The sequence below is a fragment of the Schistocerca americana genome, chromosome 11 (genome assembly GCF_021461395.2).
Source record: "Schistocerca americana isolate TAMUIC-IGC-003095 chromosome 11, iqSchAmer2.1, whole genome shotgun sequence".
Taxonomy (NCBI): Eukaryota; Metazoa; Arthropoda; class Insecta; order Orthoptera; family Acrididae; genus Schistocerca; species Schistocerca americana.
Genome location: NC_060129.1, coordinates 125,509,354 through 125,525,666, shown reverse-complemented (window position 1 = coordinate 125,525,666; position 16,313 = coordinate 125,509,354). Strand labels below are relative to the sequence as shown.

Here is a 16,313-nt window from a genome sequence, read left to right as displayed (position 1 = left end):
CAGAAAAGATACGCATACCGATCGTTATCTTCATAAGCATTCAAACTATCATCCCAGGCAGAAGAGAGGTATTATCAATACATTGGTGGACAGGGCTAATGAAATCTGTGAGCCAGCTTATTTGAAAGAGGAACTAAACCACTTGCGAACCGCTTTCCAGAAAAATGGGTACGCTGGCAAGGAGATAGATAGAGCACTCCCTCCCAGGAGAAAAATGTCCGGAAACGTGCAACAACAACAACCATCGGTGGGGAAAGTTTTTCTTCCATTCATCCACAATATTACGGACCGTATCGGGAAAGTGCTGTCCAAGTTCAGAGTTGAAACAATCTTCAGACCCACCAAGAAGATTAGTGAATGCTTAAGATCGGCGAAAGATGCACGACACCCTCTAGCTACTCCTGGTGTCTATAAGATTCCGTGTAGTTGTGGGAAGGTTTACATTGGAACCACAAAAAGAAGTATCAATACTCGCCTAACTGAACATAAAAGGAACCTGTCGACTGGGACACACGGACAAATCGGCTGTAGCGGAACATGTTTTTGAAACGGGTGACCATGAAATAAGATTTAGTGAGACGAGCGTGCTAGCTAAGACATCGCATTATTATGCTCGTATGTATAGAGAGGCTGTAGAGATTTTTAAACACCACAATAATTTTAACAGGAAAGAAGAAGGCTTGAAGCTAGATAAGATATGGCGATCGACTCTGTACCAAAGATGTGACAATCGATTACCTTCGATCGAGAGTAATGACGCCAGCCAGAGATAGTTTTACTGTTGACAACACGTGACGAGTGGTGGCGCCCTCTACGCGTTCTATATAAAAAGGACCTCCACTGCCTAGCAGCCAGTCGTAGACTCACCTCAGATGATGTTGCCCGCAGCTGGCAACGAAACGTCAGGGAGAAGTATTTCTACTATTGGACCACGGCCTCTTAGCCCGGAAGTTTTAATTACTATATTTTTCCTGTTTAAAATTCCTTTCGTTGAAAACGTCTGTAGTCTAATGACTGGCAACAGTTGGACATTTACACATGTAAATTAGTTCACATTTGCAGTGACGATGTCAAACAAAAATAAATAAATAAATATAAGAAACGAGTTAATTGTGAGGGGGTTGGGGTAAGTTTCGGTAGCAAAATGGATCAAGTAAATAAAGTTACTTGAATGTAAAACTTCCGAAGCTTACAATGGGGCAAAGCATCGTCTCATATTGATCTACGTTTGTTTCGACAGGATTCAGTAATACAGAACTACGATCTTAATTTGTAGCTTTACCATAGTAAGACCGAGCGAGGTGGCGCAGTGGTTAGACACTGGACTCGCATTCGGGAGGACGACGGTTCAATCCCGCGTCCGGCCATCCTGATTTAGGTTTTCCGTGATTTCCCTAAATCGCTCCAGGCAAATGCCGGGATGGTTCATTTCAAAGGGCACGGCCGACTTCCTTCCCCGTCCTTCCCTAATCCGATGAGACCAATGACCTCGCTGTCTGGTCTCCTTCCCCGAAACAACCAACCAACCATAGTAAGAAAATCTTTCATGTAAATAAAACTGCAGAATCCAAAACAATACCAAACATTTTGTCCAAAAATAAGAGATTTATAGTGATAAGCACGCCCAGGCGTTTCTGCCTGCAACAGACCTGGCGTTCGCCGTGCCTAGCTGACGTGACGTCACCAACAAGCGCCGAGGCCTCCCTTGGAGTCAGTGTTGGTATACCACGTTGTGGCCCACGTACCGCATGCACAAGTCGCATCGTTCCTGAGCGTTGAGCAGCACGCTGAACGTAGCACACTCGACGTTTACGTTCGACAGCACGGTCCCTGTGGCGACGGCTTACGCAGAGGAAGCAGACCTTGCAGCGCCCCTACTCACCTTGCAGTCGTGGCGGAGTTCCGTCAGGTGGTGAGTTGAGTCGCGTGCGGCTCACACGGCGTACAGACAGCCACGGCGCGGCTCCCCGCCCCTCTTATAGGCACCTGCAGGAGGTCGCAGCGGCCGCGTGACGTCACCTCGCGTGATCGCGAGCAGGCGGCGCCTGTCAGCTTATCGCTCTCGTCGCCTCGAATCTTTTTCCGTCAAGTGTGCGAGCCGGAGCTCTCGAGTAAGCCACTCAAGTAGGCTTGTGTAATCTTCTTATCCACTCCCACGTGGATATTGAAGAGCAGGTGGAGAAATCAAAGGAATGGCCTACCTCAGGGAAGCGTTCTCGCCCCAGCTCTATATACACTCCTGGAAATGGAAAAAAGAACACATTGACACCGGTGTGTCAGACCCACCATACTTGCTCCGGACACTGCGAGAGGGCTGTACAAGCAATGATCACACGCACGGCACAGCGGACACACCAGGAACCGCGGTGTTGGCCGTCGAATGGCGCTAGCTGCGCAGCATTTGTGCACCGCCGCCGTCAGTGTCAGCCAGTTTGCCGTGGCATACGGAGCTCAAATGGCTCTGAGCACTATGGGACTCAACTGCTGTGGTCATAAGTCCCCTAGAACTTAGAACTACTTAAACCTAACTAACCTAAGGACAGCACACACCACCCAGCCATCACGAGGTAGAGAAAATCCCTGACCCCGCCGGGAATCGAACCCGGGAACCCGGGCGTGGGAAGCGAGAACGCTACCGCACGACCACGAGATGCGGGCGGCATACGGAGCTCCATCGCAGTCTTTAACACTGGTAGCATGCCGCGACAGCGTGGACGTGAACCGTATGTGCAGTTGACGGACTTTGAGCGAGGGCGTATAGTGGGCATGCGGGAGGCCGGGTGGACGTACCGCCGAATTGCTCAACACGTGGGGCGTGAGGTCTCCACAGTACATCGATGTTGTCGCCAGTGGTCGGCGGAAGGTGCACGTGCCCGTCGACCTGGGACCGGACCGCAGCAACGCACGGATGCACGCCAAGACCGTAGGATCCTACGCAGTGCCGTAGGGGACCGCACCGCCACTTCCCAGCAAATTAGGGACACTGTTGCTCCTGGGGTATCGGCGAGGACCATTCGCAACCGTCTCCATGAAGCTGGGCTACGGTCCCGCACACCGTTAGGCCGTCTTCCGCTCACGCCCCAACATCGTGCAGCCCGCCTCCAGTGGTGTCGCGACAGGCGTGAATGGAGGGACGAATGGAGACGTGTCGTCTTCAGCGATGAGAGTCGCTTCTGCCTTGGTGCCAATGATGGTCGTATGCGTGTTTGCCGCCGTGCAGGTGAGCGCCACAATCAGGACTGCATACGACCGAGGCACACAGGGCCAACACCCGGCATCATGGTGTGGGGAGCGATCTCCTACACTGGCCGTACACCACTGGTGATCGTCGAGGGGACACTGAATAGTGCACGGTACATCCAAACCGTCATCGAACCCATCGTTCTACCATTCCTAGACCGGCAAGGGAACTTGCTGTTCCAACAGGACAATGCACGTCCGCATGTATCCCGTGCCACCCAACGTGCTCTAGAAGGTGTAAGTCAACTACCCTGGCCAGCAAGATCTCCGGATCTGTCCCCCATTGAGCATGTTTGGGACTGGATGAAGCGTCGTCTCACGCAGTCTGCACGTCCAGCACGAACGCTGGTCCAACTGAGGCAGCAGGTGGAAATGGCATGGCAAGCCGTTCCACAGGACTACATCCAGCATCTCTACGATCGTCTCCATGGGAGAATAGCAGCCTGCATTGCTGCGAAAGGTGGATATACACTGTACTAGTGCCGACATTGTGCATGCTCTGTTGCCTGTGTCTATGTGCCTGTGGTTCTGTCAGTGTGATCATGTGATGCATCTGACCCCACGAATGTGTCAATGAAGTTTCCCCTTCCTGGGACAATGAATTCACGGTGTTCTTATTTCAATTTCCAGGAGTGTAATATATATACAAATGACCAACCAGTGCCAAACATCGCGCACCACGCACCACTCCCAACACCTTCTCCAATCCCATCTTGCCCGGTTCACCGCTTGGTGTAACGAGTAGTTGCTTAACGTCAATCCTTCCAAAACCCAGGCGATCATTGTAAGCAAAACCACCCCTTCCTTCCGCCTCCTCGACTTCTATGTCACCATCTATGGCCGTCCTATCGCCCTCACCCCCATCCCCACCCTCATGTACCTTGGCGTCACCCTCGACCGTCGCCTCTCCTGGACCCCCCATCTCCGGACAATCCAAGCTGAGGCACGCTCCCGCCTCCGTCTCCTCAAGTTCCCTTCTCGCCGTACGTGGGGTCTGGACCCCTCCACCATCCTCCACACCTATAAATCCCTCATCCGCCCTATCCTCTGCTACGTCCACCCTGCCCGGATCTCCACCCCTCCTACCTTTTACAAATCCCTTCAAATCCTCGAACACCATGCTCTTCGCCTCACCTATCACATCCGTCTCCCCTCCCCCACACAGATCCTGTACGACCTTATTCCCTTTCGCCACCTCCTCCTTTTCCTCGAACAGATACGGATCCTCTACATCTCCTGTAAACACGATCCTCCTCACCCACTGGTTTCTCACATCCTCTCCCACCCCTGCCCACTGCCATGCCTGTATTTCCAAGTCCCACCTGCTCTCCATCTTTCCACTCTCCTTACCCTCTCCAAAGGTGACTTCCGCCAGCTCCCCTACCATGATGATGCCCTCATCCCCTCCATCTACCCCTCCTGCCAAGACGCGAACCACTGCTTCACCATAAAACTCTTCAGAGCTCAGTGACTCCACTCATTATGCTAAACCTACATCACAACAACATGTTATGGTATGTATTGCTGAAAATCTTAGATATGTTAGTAATTGAAATTTAATTATAACAAATTGCGCCAAAAACAATACGTTTTGGGTGGATCTTCAGTGTGTCGCTGCCTCCAAATAGCCTACTCTAATAATACGCAAGTTACAATAATTCTTTTGCCACGAATATGATGTTTCTCATTATTTTATAGGAACGAATCACACAGTTAACAACGGGTTTTCCAGTGATTTTCAATTTGCTGGTGCTCATAAACGGCATATATACATATAGGCTTGAAATGAATGCCAATATGGCGCCTCACAACTCTGTACTGAAGAGAGACGGCGCGCCTGTGACGTAGGTAGCGTTGTGTTTGTTCCTATGGGCACCCTCTCTCGCTTCTCTCCCCCTCCCTCCCTCCTCCCTCCTCCCTTTCTCCCCCCTCCTCCCCCGGGCTTCCCCTACCCCCATACCTTCATTCCTCCTACCATCTCCCCTGCCATTGGCATCTCTGCTCTCCACTCTCCCTCCCCCACCACCTTATTCCCCTCTTGGCAGGTCCCCGGACTCGCACACGTTCAGTGGACATTCGCGCGCCGGAGATCATCGCCATCAGTTTCTCGTGTGTGTGCCGTCATCTTTGTGATTTAGTGTTTTTCGCTGCCACGCTTCTTCGTTCACGTGTGCCGTCTAAATCATCAGTGTTTGTGCATAGTGCCGACAGTTTTCCTTGTTTATTCGTCGAGTGTGAATGGCTTCATGTTTTTAATTATTGTGTCTACTGTTTTCTAAGCACCAGTCTGTTACTTTTTTGTCTTCATTTTCTTTGTTATTGTACTGCTTGTGGCTGAAGAGCGGAGTACAATTTTTCGCTGCCAGCCCACCTTGTATGAGGAGCAAAATAACAATAAAGAAAAAAAAAACATCACGCGCCAATTTATGTATGCCGATGACACTGCAGTTGCAGCCCAAGCTAATAATTTTATGGATGTAGAGGAGAAATTAACCAGTACCTTGGAAGCTCTCTCCCAGTATTATCAGGAAAACCACCTAAGGCCGAACCCTTTCAAGACGCAGCTCTGTGCATTCCATTTAAAGAACAGGGAGGCATCTACATCTACATCTACGTCTATACTCCGCAAGCCACCTGACGGTGTGTGGCGGAGGGTACCTTGAGTACCTCTATCGGTTCTCCTATTTCAGTCTCGTATTGTTCGTGGAAAGAAGGATTGTCGGTATGCCTCTGTGTGGGCTCTAATCTCTCTGATTTTATCCTCAAGGTCTCTTCGCGAGATATACGTAGAAGGGAGCAATATACTGCTCGACTCCTCGGTGAAACTTTAACAAAAGCCCGTACCGAGCTACTGAGCGTCTCTCCTGCAGAGTCATCCACTGGAGTTTATCTATCATCTCCGTAACGCTTTCGCGATTACTAAATGATCCTGTAACAAAGCGCGCTGCTCTCCGTTGGATCTTCTCTATCTATCAACCCTATCTGGTACAGATCCCACACTGCTGAGCAGCATTCAAGCAGTGGGCGAACAAGCGTACTGTAACCTACTTCCTTTGTTTTCGGGCTGCATTTCCTTAGGATTCTTCCAATGAATCTCAGTCTGGCATCTGCTTTACCGACGATCAACTTTATATGATCATTCCATTTTAAATCTCTCCTAATGCCTACTCCCAGATAATTTATGGAATTAACTGCTTCCAGTTGCTGACCTGCTATATTGTTGCTAAATGATAAGGGATCCTTCTTTCTATGTATTCGCAGCACATTACACTTGCAAATCGTGAATTAAATGTAATATGGAGAGGTGAACGCCTCCAGCATTATAAAACGTCCAAATATCTTGGTGTCACGTTGGATCGCACACTGACCTATAAACGTCATTGTAATGCCACAAGGGAAGAAGTCTCAACTAGAAACAACATCATCAGGAAACTAACCAGTATGGTCTGCATCAACACACGCGGAAATGTTGATGTTGCGGTGAATGTAATGGCATGGGTTGTTACCAGATGCTTGAGGCCAACCCCAGTGCACAAGACGTACTTAATCATGGGGATCGCACCGCCCAACGTACGACGTGATATCGCCGCCGAAGCCGAAAAAACCAAGCAAGAAGAGGACATGCGTCACCCTTTATATGGACACCAGCCTGCTGACCGACGGCTTTGTTCGAGGAAGAGTTTCCTGTCACGAGCCCTGGAAGGGTCGGCTGCAGAGAATCGTTTGATAAGGTGGGAACTCGACCTGAGAAACCCCCATAAAGAAGTAAAAGAAGAACTGGCGCGTGGTGGGGACCTACCATACACAGTCTGGAGAACCCTAAACCGTATGAGGGTAGAAGAGCCAAAGTGCAAGACAAACCTGCAGCAATGGGGTTTCCTAAAAGAGAATGAGAACACACTCTGTCTGTGTGGTTCTGTCCAGGATCCTCGACACCTGCTTATCTGTCCATATTTAGACCAGCCCCGCACAGTGAATGACTTATGGGAGGCAAATGACAAGGCCATATTGGCTGCTGATTTTTGGAAGTTTGAAGTCTAGTTCCAGACACGGAAAGTAAGTAAGTGCGTGGACATTAGATTTCCAGGAATGCTAAATGTCAGAATATATTCTAATATTTTTTTCATAATATGGGGCCACAGTCATAATATATTTCTTTAAAGTCAGTACCGCCATTAGACTGTTTTTTATTTGCAGTGTTACGTTTACACGATCATGATATCAGCTTTAAAGTGCGATTAACAGGTGTTTTAACGTTATACAGTGCCTAATATAGCAGGTCATCAACTGGAATCAGTTAATTCCATAAATTATCTGGGAGTAGGCATTAGGAGTGATTTCAAATGGAATGACCATATAAAATTAATCGTCGGTAAAGCAGATGTCAGACTGAGATTCACTGGAAGAACCCTAAGGAAATGCAGTCCGAAAAAGGTAGGTTACAGTACACTTGTTCGCCCACTGCTTGAATACTGCTCACCGGTGTGGGATCTGTACCAGGTAGGGTAGAAGAGATAGAGAAGATCCAACGGAGAGCAGCACACTTCGTTACAGGATCGTTTAATAATCGCGAAAGCGTTACGAAGATGACAGATAAACTCCAGTGGAAGACTCTGCAGGAGAGACGCTCAGTAGCTCGGTATGGGCTTTTGTTGGAGTTTCGAGAACATCGCTTCATTGAGGAGTCAAGCAGTATATTGCTCCCTCCAAAGTATATCTCGCGAAGAGACCATAAGGATAAAAACAGAGAGATTAGAGCTCACACAGAGGCATACCGACAATCTTTGTTTCCACGAACAATACGGGACTGGTATAGAAGGGAGGTACCCTCCGCCACAACCCGTCAGGTGGCTTGCGGAGTATGGATGTAGATGTAGATGTAAGTACTGTCGTATTTAAAATACGACCCTTAGACAATGTGTCTAATAGTGCATTTTAAGTACCACTGTATGCCATCTTAGGCACTGTATAACATTAAAACATTGATAATGGCACTTTAAAGCCAAAATCATAATCGTGTAAATGTAACACTGCAAATAAAAAAGTCTAATGGCGGTACTGACTTTAAAGGGAAAAAAAGAGAATATATTCTGCTTCTAGGTCGTCAAACGGGCTGATTTGTAGCAGGAGAGGCACCACAGCACCTTTTAATTTCCACTGTCTATACTTTTACAAATAAATTCATAAAACTTCGTCAGTATGGCCAGGAAGGATTCAGGATTCACACTCATAGCAGTGGAAAGTCAAAAACATAAGAAAATAACTTTTTTTACGTGTAAAATTTCATTGTTTTTTTCACTGCAGTTGTTGTTATAGGTACACTTTTCTTCATAAGTAAGAGAGATACTCCGATGAATTTTGCACAGCATACAATCCATACTTACAGATGTATGAAACTCTAGAATTTTCCAAATCTATGAAAAACTGTTTTAAAAACTGACATAATTAACTACAAAATTTGAGTCTTTTCTAGACATGTAGTTTAAGAAGTAATCGCTCATTTTGTTTATAAAGCAAATAAAATCTAGAGTTTCTTACACCTATAAGTATGGTTTGTATGCTGTGCAAAATTCATGGAAGAATCACTCTTACTTATGAAGAAAAGTGAGCCTGTAGCAAGAAATCCAGCCAATACTAAGTAAAAAAATAATAAAATTTCACATGTAAAAAAATATTTTGGTATGTTTTTTGAACATTCACTGCTATGAATGTGAATACTGAATTATTCCTTGTCGTGCTGACAAAGTTTATGAATTTACCAGATTGAGATTTTTCACTCTGCAGCGGAGTGTGTGCTGATATGAAACTTCCTGGCAGATTAAAACTGTGTGCTAGACTGAGACTCGAATTGGGGACCTCTGCCTTTCGCAGGCAAGTGCTACCCAAGCACGACTCACGCCCCATCCTCACAGCTCACATCTCATTCTGGAAACATTCCCCAGGCTGTCGCTAAGCCATGTCTCCGCAATATCCTTTCTTTCACGAGTGTTAGTTCTGCAAGGTTGGCAGGAGAGTTTCTGTAAAGTTTGGAAGGTAGGAGACGAGGCACTGGCAGAAGTAAAGCTGTGAGGACGGGGCGTGAGTCGTGGTTGGGTATCTCAGATGGTAGAGCACTTGCTCGCGAAAGGCAAAGGTCCCGAGTTGGAGTCTCGGTCGGGCACACAGTTTTAACCTGCCAGGAAGTTTTATGAATTTATTTGTAAAAGCATTGAAAGTGGAAATTAAAATGTCCCGTGGTACCTGTCCTGCTCCAAATTGGCCCCTTTGACGCCCCCCCCCCCCCCCTTAAGCCACACTCTTCTGACTATGTTCGTCATAAGAATAAGTCTGATGTAAACATTACGCTGTGTATTCTTCCGCGTTTGCTCGAATCTCATTGCATTTCGTTTCACGTGGAGTGGAAGCCAAGTTGTGGCCAGTACAGTCAAGTACGATCGTAAGGTTACGTTTTATGCTGTGTTACACGCACACACACTGAACTGTAATGTGCGCGACAACAGCTTCACCGGCGCATTAAACTTGGTCAGCACTGGCCAATCAGCGGCAGTGGCGGATATATATGGGGAGCGCGCGCTTCACCCTCCCCCTTCCCCTCTCCCCCCCATCACACTTGCTGGGCCGACAGCACTGCTATCCGCGCCACTCAGCCCGCACGCTGTCCCTTCGCTTCTTTCGCCAGTCGACTCGACTGAATCGAGTTATCGAGTAGTTGTACTTTCCTATGTAGCACGCGCGTTCACGTCATCGTATTTTATACGCTTCTGACTGGCACATAGATAACTAACACATACCTACGAGAAAAGTCGCGGCCATTCTAGTGATCTCGATACGTTTTTCTGTCTGGCATTTGTTCGAGAAAAGTCGCGAATATTCTACTGTCTTCTTGTACAGAGAACCTCCGATACGTAGCGTTATAAATACGGACTATTCGCCGAATAGGAAGCTAGTTCTCACTCAGCAGCAGAAATATTAAGACTGAAGAATGAATACGTGACACGTCCTAGTTGCAGCAAGTGCTAGTGTGAAGAGTAGTCAAGAGTGAGAGTGATCAGATGATTGTCAAGTATTAACAAAAGTAATTCATAGTAATTTCACAGTAAAAATACTGTATTGTTACGAGACTCGAAACAATATTTTCACTAAGGACGTAACAATAGTTTCCCATACCCAACTCGTAATTATCTACGATAATAGTGACTTCCGAGAAGATTCCTAAAAACGCATTGTACGTACACTACTGGCCATTAAGATTGCTACACCACGAAGATGACGTGCTACAGCTGTGAAATTTAAATGACAGGAAGAAGATGCTCTGATATGCAAATGATTAGCTTTTCAGAGCATTGATACAAGGTTGCCGCCAGTGGCGACACCTACAACGTGCTGAAATGAGGAAAGTTTCCAACCGATTTCTCATACACAAACAGCAGTTGACCAGCGTTGCCGAGTGAAACGTTGTTGTGATGCCTCGTGTAAGGAGGAGAAATGCGTACCATCACGTTTCCTACTTTGATAAAGTTCGGATAGTAGCCTATCGCGATTGCGGTTTATCGTATCGCGACATTGCTGCTCGCGTTGGTCGAGATCCAATGACTGTCAGCAGAATATGGAATCGGTGGGTTCAGGAGGGTAATACGGAACGCCCGTACTGGATCCCAACGGCCTCGTATCACTAGCAGTGGAGATGACAGGCATCTTATCCGCACGGCTGTAACGGATCGTGCAGCCACGTCTCGATCCCTGAGTCAACAGATGGGGACGTTTGCACGACATCAACCATCTGCAGGAACAGTTCGACGACGTTTGCAGCAGCATAGACTATCAGCTGAGAGACCGTGGCTGCGGTTACCCTTGACGCTACATCACAGACAGGAGTGCCTGCGATGGTGTACTCGAGGACGAACCTGGGTGCACGAATGGCAAAACTTCATTTTTTCGGATGAATCCAGGTTCTGTTTACAGCATCACGATGGTCGCGTCCGTGTTTGGCGACATCGCGGTGAACGCACATTGGAAGCGTGTATTCGTCATCGCCATACTGGCGTAACACCCAGCGTGATGGTATGGGGTGCCATTGGTTACACGTCTCCGTCACCTCTTGTTCGCATTGACGGCACTTTGAAGAGTGGACGTTGCATTTCAGATGTGTTACGACCCGTGGCTCTACCCTTCATTCGATCCCTGCAGAAACATTTCAGCAGGATAATGCACGACCACATGTTGCAGGTCCTGTACCGGCCTTTCTGGATACAGAAAATGTTCGACTGCTGCCCTGGCCACGACATTCTCCAGATCTCTCACCAATTGAAAACGTCTGATCAATGGTGGCCAGCCGCCCGGGATTAGCCGAGCGGTCTAGGGCGCTGCAGTCTTGAACTGTGCGGCTGGTCCCGGCGGAGTTGCGAGTCCTCCCTCGGGCATGGGTGTGTGTGTTTGTCCTTAGGATAATTTAGGTTAAGTAGTGTGTAAGCTTAGGGACTGATGACCTTAGTCCCATAAGATTTCACACACATTTGAACATTTTTGAATGGTGGCCAAGCAACTGGCTCGTCACAATACGCCAGTCACTACTCTTGATGAACTGTAGTATCGTGTTGAAGCTGCATGGGCAGCTGTACCTGTACACGCCATCCAAGCTCTGTTTGACTCAATGCCCAGGCATATCAAGGCCGTTATTACGGCCAGAGGTGATGGTTTGGGTACTGATTTCTCAGGATGTATGCATCCAAATTGCGTGAAAATGTAATCACATGTCAGTTCTAGTATAATATATTTGTCCAATGAATACGCGTTTATAATCTGCATTTCTTCTTGGTGTAGCAATTTTAATGGGCAGTAGTGTAGGTTGTCTGAAATCTGCTCGGTAAGGAAGTCCAGATGTTGAAATCAGGTGTGAGATTACCACTAAACCCCCATAAGGGAATTTATTTTCATAATGTATTCAAATTTCAGTAGAACTTTGCGTTTGTGCCTTGGTCAGGCCACGCACCATGGGCCTTAAGCGCACGGTCATATTATTGCTCTGTGCTTAACGGAAATTCACTCATTTAATCTATTTTAATCTGCTCTTTCATTTACAGTAATATTTTGGGGGATTTTTATTAATTTTCCATATTTTTGCTTTGTGAACTTCCTTTCGCGCCACGTGATCGGTTAGAGCGACCGCCACATTGGTAAAGTGTACTTTCGGTCTAAAAATGTGCAGTAGATGATGAATAATCATACAGTTGTGGGCGAGTGTAAAATAGGGAAACAATAATCTTGTGTGTTGGTATGTTTCTGGTTTTCTGTTGGCTACCAAAACTTGGCCACGTGTGTGAAATAGTATGTGCCCCGCCCCCCTAAGTATTTGATTTGCTTGCAATGTTGTGCATTACGGAAAATACACGGTTTAAGCTCGTGCACCTAGGAAAAGCTCCAGTTTTAATGCCCATTGAGTGGATAAAGACTTGCAAAATACTCTTCCGCCCTGACCTACTTCACTTGTAGCGTCTTTGCTGAAGTTGTTCTACGTGACCTATAGCAATTAAATACCATAAGCATGAGTTTAGGTGTAATTGTAAGTTTGCTTATTTTGCATTGAAGCCAGGTCTGCGCTCCCCTCTCCCATTCCATAATCATGTGGCGAAACTGAACCATGGTAACTAGACACACCAGTTGTGATAAGGCATATTGCAACAGAAACACGGCTAGATGTTGAAATGCCATTGGTACTGAATAAATATCAATTAATCTACACCCTTGACGGATTATTTCCTCCCTCCATCATAAAGAATCCTGCGTCATGAAAACAAATACGAGCTATATGTTGCCTTTTAAGCACTGCATAGGTTCCTTCTGCAGTGGTTATAAGAAATAATGCGTTATCCGTTGCTTTCAAATTTTTAACGGTTGGTTAAAAACCTTCCGCTAGAAATTATTAATATCCGGCAGGAGCCAGTAATTTCGTGGACCACACGAATTTGTTAAACCATTTACTACAGAGCGTAGCTTGCAGGAGCTGTGGGACATGACAAACCGACAGTAATCTTCTTACTAGGTCGAGTTTTACCACCACCAGCACTGGAAGGTTACGTTGCAAAATTATTGGCATCAGAGAATGTGATGTATCCATCAGGGAAACTGCTGTTCGTGCGGGACGAAGTATTTCGGCAGTGCAACGGGTGTGTGCAGAATGGTTGACGGATGGCCGTAGAGCACGAAATGGGTCAAGTCCCACCCCCAGACCACCCCCCGAGAACATCGAACCCTCATTCGAACGGCATTGCAGGGCAGATCAGTGCCCTCCTCGGCTGTGGCGCAACAGTGCAGTAGTGGAACACATCATACACTGAATGAGATTTTCACTCTGCAGCGGAGTGTGCGCTGATATGAAACTTCCTGGCAGATTAAAACTGTGTGCCCGACCGAGACTCGAACTCGGGACCTTTGCCTATCGCGGGCAAGTGCTCTACCATCTGAGCTACTGAAGCACGACTCACGCCCGGTACTCACAGCTTTACTTCTGCCAGTACCTCGTCTCCTACCTTCCAAACATTACAGAAGCTCTCCTGCGAACCTGGCAGAACTAGCACTCCTGAAAGAAAGGATACTGCGGAGACATGGCTTAGCCACAGCCTGGGGAATGTTTCCAGAATGAGATTTTCACTCTGCAGCGGAGTGTGCGCTGATATGAAACTTCCTTGCAGATTAAAACTGTGTACCCGACAGAGACTCGAACTCGGGACCTTTGCCTATAGCGGGCAAGTGCTCTACCATCTGAGCTACTGAAGCACGACCCACGCCCAGTACTCACAGCTTTACTTCTGCCAGTATCTCGTCTCCTACCATCCAAACTTTACAGTTCTGCAAGTTTCGCAGGAGAGTTTCTGTAAAGTTTGGAAGGTAGGAGACGAGATACTGGCAGAAGTAAAGCTGTGAGGACCGGACGTTAGTCGTGCTTCGGTAGCTCAGATGGTAGAGCACTTGCCCGCGAAAGGCAAAGGTCCCGAGTTCGCGTCTCGGTCGGGCACACAGTTTTAATCTGCCAGGAAGTTTCATATCAGCGCACACTCCGCTGCAGAGTGAAAATCTCATTCTGGAAACATCCCCCAGGCTTTGGCTAAGCCATGTCTCCGCAGTATCCTTTCTTTCAGGAGTGCTAGTTCTGCAAGTTTCGCAGGAGAGCTTCTGTAAGGTTTGGAAGGTAGGAGACGAGATACTGGCAGAAGTACAGCTGTGAGGACCGGGCCTGTGTCGTGCTTCGGTAGCTCAGATGGTAGAGCACTTGCCCGCGAAACGCAAAAGTCCCAAGTTCGAGTCTCGGTCGGGCACACAGTTTTAATCTGCCAGGAAGTTTCACATCATACACTATTAGGGCTGACAGTCCGTCGCCGTTTATTATGGCATGGATGACGTTTGTGCTGTCCACTTGTCCGCCTACCTTTGACGAGTGAGCAGAAACATGCTAGACGACAATGGTGTATAGAAGGACGTCACTCAGGACAGGAATGGCATAAGATAGTGTTTTCGGACGAATCAAGATTCCGCTTAATGATGGCCGCTTTTTGGTTCGCCGAAGACAGGGGGAGCGATGTCACAGTGACAGCATTCGAAGAAGGCATACAGTGCCAAATACACTCCTGGAAATGGAAAAAAAGAACACATTGACACCGGTGTGTCAGACCCACCATACTTGCTCCGGACAGTGCGAGAGGGCTGTACAAGCAATGATCACACGCACGGCACAGCGGACACACCAGGAACCGCGGTGTTGGTCGTCGAATGGCGCTAGCTGCGCAGCATTTGTGCACCGCCGCCGTCAGTGTCAGCCAGTTTGCCGTGGCATACGGAGCTCCATCGCAGTCTTTAACACTGGTAGCATGCCGCGACAGCGTGGACGTGAACCGTATGTGCAGTTGACGGACTTTGAGCGAGGGCGTATAGTGGGCATGCGGGCGGCCGGGTGGACGTACCAAGGAATTGCTCAACACGTGGGGCGTGAGGTCTCCACAGAACATCGATGTTGTCGCCAGTGGTCGGCGGAAGGTGCACGTGCCCGTCGACCTGGGACCGGACCGCAGCGACGCACGGATGCACGCCAAGACCGTAGGATCCTACGCAGTGCCGTAGGGGACCGCACCGCCACTTCCCAGCAAATTAGGGACACTGTTGCTCCTGGGGTATCGGCGAGGACCATTCGCAACCGTCTCCATGAAGCTGGGCTACGGTCCCGCACACCGTTAGGCCGTCTTCCGCTCACGCCCCAACATCGTGCAGCCCGCCTCCAGTGGTGTCGCGACAGGCGTGAATGGAGGGACGAATGGAGACGTGTCGTCTTCAGCGATGAGAGTCGCTTCTGCCTTGGTGCCAATGATGGTCGTATGCGTGTTTGGCGCCGTGCAGGTGAGCGCCACAATCAGGACTGCATACGACCGAGGCACACAGGGCCAACACCCGGCATCATGGTGTGGGGAGCGATCTCCTACACTGGCCGTACACCACTGGTGATCGCCGAGGGGACACTGAATAGTGCACGGTACATCCAAACCGTCATCGAACCCATCGTTCTACCATTCCTAGACCGGCAAGGGAACTTGCTGTTCCAACAGGACAATGCATGTCCGCATGTATCCCGTGCCACCCAACGTGCTCTAGAAGGTGTAAGTCAACTACCCTGGCCAGCAAGATCTCCGGATCTGTCCCCCATTGAGCGTGTTTGGGACTGGATGAAGCGTCGTCTCACACGGTCTGCACGTCCAGCACGAACGCTGGTCCAACTGAGGCGCCAGGTGGAAATGGCATGGCAAGCCGTTCCACAGGAGTACATCCAGCATCTCTACGATCGTCTCCATGGGAGAATAGCAGCCTGCATTGCTGCGAAAGGTGGATATACACTGTACTAGTGCCGACATTCTGCATTCTCTGTTGCCTGTGTCTATGTGCCTGTGGTTCTGTCAGTGTGATCATGTGATGTATCTGACCCCAGGAATGTGTTAATAAAGTTTCCCCTTCCTGGGACAATGAATTCACGGTGTTCTTATTTCAATTTCCAGGAGTGTATAGGGCCTTATGGTATGGGGAACTATTGAGTA

General features: G+C 48.3%; 1 protein-coding gene across 1 annotated transcript in view; it reads right to left on the bottom strand.

Moving 5' to 3' along the window:
- LOC124554019 (poly [ADP-ribose] polymerase tankyrase-1-like) overlaps positions 1–1,936 on the bottom strand; it is a 32,123-nt gene extending 30,187 nt beyond the window's left edge. The window contains exon 1 of the mRNA XM_047128047.1: positions 1,883–1,936. The gene's annotated coding sequence lies outside the window, so the exon portion shown is untranslated. The remainder of the gene's footprint in view (positions 1–1,882) is intronic.
- Positions 1,937–16,313: the final 14,377 nt, after the last annotated feature.